This window comes from Boleophthalmus pectinirostris, unplaced genomic scaffold (assembly GCF_026225935.1).
Source record: "Boleophthalmus pectinirostris isolate CB_2022bp ecotype Guang Dong unplaced genomic scaffold, ASM2622593v1 HiC_scaffold_2, whole genome shotgun sequence".
Lineage (NCBI taxonomy): Eukaryota > Metazoa > Chordata > Actinopteri > Gobiiformes > Gobiidae > Boleophthalmus > Boleophthalmus pectinirostris.
Window position 1 is genome coordinate 20,954,642 of NW_026571152.1, and position 8,860 is coordinate 20,963,501.

At 38.3% G+C, this 8,860-nt stretch overlaps 1 long non-coding RNA gene across 1 annotated transcript; it reads right to left on the bottom strand.

Moving 5' to 3' along the window:
• Window positions 1-6,439: 6,439 nt before the first annotated feature.
• Window positions 6,440-7,063, bottom strand: LOC129409483 (uncharacterized). Its single transcript, XR_008632431.1, has 3 exons — window positions 6,998-7,063; window positions 6,652-6,794; window positions 6,440-6,555 (listed from the first exon to the last, which is right to left on the bottom strand). It is a non-coding gene; the product is annotated as an uncharacterized LOC129409483 (long non-coding RNA).
• Window positions 7,064-8,860: the final 1,797 nt, after the last annotated feature.

Here is an 8,860-nt window from a genome sequence, read left to right on the forward strand (position 1 = left end):
ACCACCACAACCACAAAGGGGAGGGGTTCTCCTCTTTAGTTTTCTTGAATGAGAATCATCAAATTCAGAGCTGATCTCCACTTTTTTATTGATAAAAGTGTAGGAGTTGCAGAGAAATACTTGGTCAAAACTTGGTTAAATACTGTAAGTTTGTCTTGTGCTATGGTTGGACCAAAAATAGCTGTTTGTTTAATACAGAAATAGTTGCATGACAAGCACTAGACTAAATTCACATCTGCATATGAAGGCCACTGGTGTCTGGCACATTGAAAAGAAGAAGAGGAGAATTTATTGAACACAGCTCATGTCTGGGTGGGCAGATGGCATTCACATAATGCCACTATTTTAGCATTGCAGCGTCAAGCTGGAATCAGCTGGCTCTGTCTGAAAGGAAACACAGGATAGAAAAAGGGAACAGAGAGCTGCCGGCAGTGGCCTGGTCTAACCTGGCCTTTACCAAGCTGTCAGCAGAGACCCAGAGTAAAACCTCAGGAAAGCGGAGGAGACTGGTGTGGGCTTGGGGTGGACCTGAGTCCTGTTACATCATTTGTAGCCACCAGACAGTGTGGTAGACTTATCTGTCTGTGGTCTGGGGTGGCACTTGTCTGGACCAAGAGTGAGTCACTCTTTCTGTTTACCTCAGCGTGAACCCTTCCCCAGAGCGCCTACTGTCCAGCAGCCCGAGGGCCAGAGCAGGGTGGCTTCCACCGCGGACCGGCCCACCACCAGTGAGGCTAGGAATGCACTGTGCCCACACCTTCCAAACCATGACACCTTTTCCTGTGGAAGGAGCAGTTCCTCTCTCACATCAGGGTAAATATAGCTCTCCTCTGCAGCCTCTGTCTCTGCTGCAGGCTCGGCTTAAGCACTGATGAAACCATTCAAGTGTTTGTTTTCACCAACTGTGGAGTCCCATTTCTAGGATTTGTCACCCAGGACATTAAACCGACCCACTGCTGTTTAGACAAGCACAATAAAGAGCCTGGAAGTGCCTTTATAACAATTTTCATTGACAGCTTTACAGATGCTGATGTGGGAAACCCTATCCACCTGGTTCTACTAAATGACTTGTATAAACAGAGAGCAGAGAGGTTTCTTCCTTTCCTCTCCTGCAGGTTTACACAGGATTCAGCCTTCGGGATGTGTAATGCCAAAGACACCTCCACTAATTTATTATTAGTAGTGGTTTTAAACATCACCTGATATGATTTTAGCTCACCGCTTCACTTACTTCTCTGCAAGCCTCAGAATAGGTCTCAATAAAGCAAAGGCAAAAACACAGGGTCTGAAAATGGCCACATTCAGAAAATCACTGCAAGTTCAACAACAATATCCTCAACTGTCCAGGAAGCCCCGTCAATTGAGCTTTGGCTTGCACTGTCTTCATATGTGTGTCAATCAAAAAAAAAAAAAAACTCACTGATTATAGACAAATAATTCTGTGGAGACACAACAGGCAAACCCAACAAAAAGGTTACATAGAGCACTTTAACTTTGATTCATCTTACAAGCTACAACCTTGTCAACAACCCACTATTGTCACTATTGTGTTAATAACTGTGTGCTTAAAATAATATACAGAGTAAGAGTAGGAAGAATGAGTTTTTGCGAGAAGGGTGAACAATTTCTAGTGGTCTAAAAAAATTAACCACAAAAACTAACATGACATAATAGGCCATCAAGAAAAGCTGAAACACAATCAAAAGCTTATGAATGAACAATGAAGGAGACCACACAAGTAAGGCCCATCATGATTAGCAATACATTTTTATTGCCTGTTTTTCAAGCAGATTTCTGGGAAAGAGAATGCGATCTCTCATATTGCTGCCTGAAACTCGCTGCAGACACAATGATGTAGGCCTATTCCCACAGACTGGGAGAATGAGACAGGAACAGATAACATTTGTGAGGATTTGCAATCATCTCCACTAATTTAGACATTGGAGTTTATGGTAACTAGATCTACTCATTACATAACAAGATGAGCCTGCTGCAAATCTCTGTGCTGTTCAGACTTTGACAACATACTTAAAGAGGAGATGGTTATATGTTTTTGTGACAGTTTGATTGGGATTGATTACATCGAGTTGTGTGGTATAATGTGACACTAACTTGACATTGGCAGAGTTAAAGAATTGCTTTTAAGTGCCAAGATTTTTAGGTTGCCATTGCCATAGCTAATTTTTACTCAATCTGCCTGTACTGCATAGACGATCATGTGCAAGTGGATATGCAGTTATCTTTAAAACTGGTCATTATCATATACTTTGGCAACATACTACACAAAGTTGTACGGGCATGATACTAAAATATAATAAATACTAAGGAAAAGGCTTGATACTCAACACTGATTTCGAGACCACAAAGAACACATTTTTGAGATGCAATTTTCAACACCAAATAATACTACTATAGTTACTTCAGTATTACTATGAAAAGAATTATTCAGTAAAGGGCCACCTTTGGCTTATGTGATTGTTTTCTATATAGATATACTTGTTCAAGTGGCAAAAGATAAATTCTTCTCTGGATCCAGAACTGAAGAAGTCTTCACTCTAAAACCTTTGTCCAGTTCACAGATTAGATTGGATTATACCTGGAGATTGCACAGACTCGTTCAAGTGATTATATACCTTTGATACAAGTTTTAGTATTTGTTAGTATCTCTGTATAGATTTTTTGACTTCTCTAAAATAAAGCAATGCCAGTACAGTATTATTTTTGTTATGAAAGTTGGAGTTTGATGTAGGGTCTATCTGAAACACTGAAAAGTGTGCCAGTTCACACAGAAACATAAACAAATACTCAATGAATGAGCTAGCTTCCAGGAAAAGCCAAAGCAGAGATAGCTGCTAATCTGAGCATGAAGCAGAAACCCAAACAGAGCAGAACCACAAGCAGGGCAGGCCACCCGAGCACCACAGCCAAAGGCATCACACACCTATGGGTGATACCAAGCCACAGAGCGCAAGGGGAGTATAGCAGCTGTAGCCCACTGTTGAAATAACTCACCACGGAGAAAACACAGCAAGGAACAACCTCCTTTGGTCTACAATTTCCTCATATTGATTGATAAAAATATTCAAATATATTTTCAACAAATAAAACCTGTTTTCAATATTAATTTCTTGAAAATAAACAGTACAGACTATTAATAATTGCCACGTAACACAAAAAACAAATGTCAAATTCCGTCCTCTAAATTACTAAAGTATGAATTCAATGATATCATTCACCATTAGAAATTAATTCTAATTTAAATTTGATGATTGCACAGCCCTACTTGAAAGGGCACTGAGCACAAAGCTTGTGTCAATCTAAACTTTATGTACACTGTATCTTGAAGAATTCCTTATTAACATGCACCTGCACAATTACTGGAACTGTTCAGGGTATCTAGAAAAAATGGTTGTTGGTGTAGAATTCCTTTGTAGCTAACGGTTATGTTTTAAACTCTTATGATACAAAAATAAATGATAAATTACAATTGTTAGTGAGTGTAAGAATACGTTAAGTTTAATTCTTAGTACCAGTCAAGTCTAATGTATTACAAAACCAAAAGTTGTAATGAATTCAGTGAGGTTCCAGAATCAAATTGTATGACACATTAATAAAAATTACTTAATGTCTGTCTGATATAAATGATGAATGATAATGAATTCATCAAAACTATACTGCTATGCTGTTACTGCATTACTATACAAAAAAGTCACCACAAAACTGAGGCTAAAGCTTTCCTCAAATTCAAAGACTATGAGGCAATGATAAGTTATTCTAAAAATGTCAGCTGATGTCTGGGGAACCCTTTTAGCCCAAAAATTATGCAAAGATTTTAATTACAACAAGGACCAAAATATATTTTCACACAATAGTAATTCACATTGACAAGAAAACAATAACAATGTGGCTGCCTCACAAACGAGTGGAAAACACGAATGTGGGAATTCCCCATATTTTAGAGATGTGGAAAAGTCTGTTTGGTCTCAATATGTCACATTCTTCAACATCAGAGGCGCGACACATGGCCTTGACCTAATCTCTTCCTTTTAAGACTATACAAATATATCTAAACAATTAACACACACAACTGAAATATGAAATTTAGAATGGATTAATGAGTTTCCAAGCTGTTTCTGTGAGGTGTTTTCCCTGGTTTTGCCTCATTTGGTTTTAATATGGGCGTGCCTTTACCATTCCACGTCTATAAGCATCCAAAGATACTACTGACCAACAGGAAGAAAGCGCCACATGACAAAATGATATAGTAAACAGGAAACATGGGCGTAAAAGGACTAAATACATTCTGCAGTTTCAGCTCCGGTCGCAGTATGCCACCAGCTATTTCTGTGAGGGATGAGGAAAACACTCACCAAAGAAAAATGTGGGTCTTATAAACAAATATCATATTACAATGGTTTTAATGAAATGACAGAAATAAGTATGTAAGAATATAATTATTATATTATGTGTACTATTTTATCTAGTCACTAACTGTAGATAGGTGGCTGAGTCCTAGTCTCCTGCTGCCAGTACTAGTCACCAGCTATTATTCAGTGCCCAGTGTTTCACAGTGTCCTCATGAACCTAATAACCAATGCCCCAATTAAAAATTTACAATAACTTTTCTGGTAGAAGGTTCCAAACCTGCTTGTCTCCATTGAGAGGTTTGGTGTTTCCTACAATGTTCAATATTAACTCTGTGGAGACAAGTATGTGGCGCTACCAGGCCAAGTTACAGGTCGTATCTGTGAAGAAGCAACACAAAATTGTTTCATGGTATGGCCATTTAAGGAGCTTGTATAGGCTAGATTTACTCTCAAAATTAAAAGGAAGACGACAAGTTCCTAGTTTTTTAGTTTTCTAATCCAAGTTTTGAAAGCAGACTACAAAGAATGGAAAACAATAAAAGTTGGGCATAGAAGAAAGGGCTGGCGCCATAGGATAGATACATCCCTTTGAGTCTCAGGGAGATTAGCCATTTCTGAGTGACAAAAAAAGTGACAAAAAATCCTGATTAGCCTCTTGCCGACCTCTAGGGATTGACCTTTGACTTGTGACCCTAACACTCCACTGCTTAACTTGAGTTAGGATCCATCAGCATGAGCCTTTTCATTGGGTTTCATCCAAATGCAAAAAGGGAAAGCGGGATTGTCTGACTGACAGAGGAAGTTACAATGGAAGTGACATAGGGGATTGATAGGGCAAGTGGATTTAATTAGAAACATGGTAGCACCGGAAACAAAAACAACAGGAGAGAGATGAGAAGTTTTTTTTTTTACAAGAGGTCAAAGAAACACTGGCTTAGGATACAGGCTTTCATCAAATCCACTTGCAAATCCATAGATTAGTCCCATACATTGTTTTCAGGAAGTCTGCAACCAGCATCCAGAATATAAGCAGAGGATTTGGGAACTTTTGCAAAAGCCCCAAGCCACTGAGCTGGATGGCAGTAACGTTCATGTGTTGTTCCACGTGTGCATGTTGTGAGCATTTGGGGGGATGACACGACGAGGAAGGGGCTGTCAGAAAAGCTCCGGCTCAAATGCAGGCGCTCTGACCAAAAAATTCCAACAATAGCTCACGACTCTCTAGCCACCAAAAGCAATAGAAATGAATTGTGGTCTGCTCTCCCACTGCGACCTCTCCATAGATAATATGTTCTTTGGACGCTGTCACCCCTCATGGTTTCATTATAAATGCTCTTTGATATTTACATGGCCCACTGTGCTATTCTCTCTAGAGTACAACCGGTCAAAATGTGAAACTATCCCTCTAGAATAAACAGGGCTTTGCTTCCTGCAGCGTCACCTCACCGCAACCAAAGACAATGGCATTTGAAAGTTAAGATCTAAACAGAAGTCACTCAGCTGAGAACTATGAACTAGATACGACGCAGAGGTGGGAAAAAATACTAAATACTTACATTATTATTAGACCTGTCACAGTGATTACTATTTTGGCTTATCATTCAATATATGAAAGCTGGAACAATATATTTTGAGGCTCAGTATTTACCGTAGGTACTTTTTCTCAGTTTTTGTTGTAATACATGAAGATCTGAGCAGTAGAGGGTTCAGTAAGTCACTTCTATGGCTAATTATTGCTTCACTGGGCTATTTATGTGTTGCAGCTCAGGCCTTTTAATGATATTGTCTATTTAAAAATGTTTTTATTGAGATTATAAAGCTTTATTTTAATTATATCAGTGTCATTTTAATATTATTGTTTATTACAATTTATCTCTATAGCAATGCTTCAAAATTTGTGATTGTGACAGGACTAATTATATTATTATATTTAGTTTTGTTGGTAAAAATTGTATTTTTAAACTTTATATTGATCTACACTTGAAATTAATATTCTCTTTTCAACTGACTAAACAGACCCATGTTTTAGTTCCACGTTACCTGCTTCTTCCAGTGTGCATGCGGTCAGATGCTTCCGCTGTTCCCGCGGTTTGGGGAAATGGGGCATTGGAGCGATGACAAGGAGCAGGAATCACTTGCGTGCGCGGAGTCTGTCACAACACATATTTAAAGTAGGCCTCTTTCAACTCTGCTAACAGGAGGAGGGGAGAAACACATTAGTGAAATAGATAGAAAACTGAGACACAAAGACCAAATGATTTATTATAGCTTTTAGCAGAAATACCTGCAGCAGAGTGGAGGCCCTCAGGTGCTTTCTGGGAGAGTGTAGAACCGCTCAAGAGAGTCGGCGCTGAGAGACGCCCAGGAATGAGGCGGCGCAAGGGGACTTCTCCGCACGCTGAATTGATGGGTAGCAAGCTCACTGTGCTGCCAAGGTATGTTTAAAACTATCAGTAAGTAAATACAGTTAGGAAAAGTACCCACGTAAATATACAGTTCATACTCTGCACGTTGTGCGATGTTAGCATACAGTTTTCAGAAGGATGCCCCATGACGCACAAATGGACCTTTGCAGTTTACATGCAAAGAAACATTGTACTTCATTTATGTGTTCAATACGAGTATCTTACCTCCAAAATGTGCATAAAATGAAAGTCCTCACAATCACATGTGGCGGGTAATGTGGCCAATTCTTCTTCTGTTTCTTTCACGCTAGTGTCATCATGCGCGCCCTGCTGGTAGAGTTACAAAATGCAGGTCATGCAGCAGGTGAGCAACTGGAAATGTTTTTTTTTTTCTCATTTTCCTGTTCTGCTTAATCTAATGCAATACAGTTATGAATGAAATAACACTGATTTAATGGTAATGTAAATATGTCACTAATGGTAATGCAAATATGTAATATATATATATTACAAAATGACCAAGTAAAAATAATGCAGCAAGCAAAAAGTATAATTTATTGCTCACCTTATTTTAGACCAGGCTTATTCAATTTAAGGCCTGGGGACCAGATCTCACCTCCCAAGCATTCTGTTCCGGTCGGTGACCCCTCTTCCAATTATTAAAAAAGCTCTCTTAGACTTGTTTAGTCCTGGTTTCAAACTGGTGTAATTATGAGTTAGTTTTGCGTTTGGTTCTACTTTAATCCTGGGATAATCCTTGTCCATTACTAGTAGTCCTGATTACTAATAGTCTATCAATAGCAGATCAACACTGATAAATCCTTTAGTATTTTTTTTTTTTCCAAAAATCATTCCATTGTTATTACATCATTATTTAAACATCATTTATTTCTATACAATAATAAAAAAAAAAATAATAATAATAATAATTATTATTATTATTATTATTATTATTATTATTATTATTATTATACATAATGCATAATACATAATAATAATAATCTAATTTGATACCTACCAACAGGTTTACCTTCTTAGCACAATCAAAATGGTCTATTCAAAACCTCTTTAAAACAGGACAACATCAGGAGACTAAAGGATACCATAAAATTATACTATCTAACCTATTTTTTACACTTCTTGAGGTGACTACTGTCATCTGCATGCATGTAGCCTTTATATGTCTGGTGCTTGTTGGACATGTTACAAATCATTGCAACTGGAAAACAAAATGCACCACAACACATTTGAGCAGTGACCACAACATCCAATACTGGTCGTCTGTGACTTTTGTTTAGCTTTTAGGTCATTTTGCGGATGCCAGCTCACTCCTTTGTGATGTCTGCTGTAGCGCCTGTGGATTTCCCAATGTAAATTCTAGAATGCAATTCCTCTGATTATAGTAAACTTGTACAGACTCTTTCTCTGGGTCTGACCGGGCATTCATTCACACAATCTGCACATCTCTCTACTACTCTGATTCTAAAAAGAGTCATTGGCAACTGGAAGGGAAAGCAAATATTTGACTAAAGCTTAAAAATAAATTTCCATTCCAATAACAGGACCACACACACATACATACACACTTTGCATGTCCATCTCCCATGCTACTTTTACTTGAACCCACATCCTGCGGCGGGATACTCAGGCGTGAGGATTTACACTGTGGTTGTCCTTCAGGTACACCAGGAGAGCCATGCAGTTTTAGGTCTAAGCTCTCACAGGCTCCACTAACCTCATGTCTCTAGTATAAGATGGATACTGGGGAAAAGAATGAAGAAAAGCATTATGGCTCCAAATCCAAGTCCACATCTTATTGGCACACTGCTTGACTGAATTGTGTAAATTAAAGAGATTGGCCTATGGCATTGAACTAAAAGGGTCAGATGTAGGCCTATGGTTCAGTATTCACTGTAAAGTTGCAGTATTGTCAGTAGTGGAAGAATAGGACAAGTGGAATTGAATATAAACAATATAATGTTTTTACTGGCAGCAGATTGGCTATACACCTCTTGATAAGTTTTATTGAAATGTAATTAATTATACAGCCAGAGAAGGAGAAGAGTTTAGAAAGAAAAAAAAGAAAAT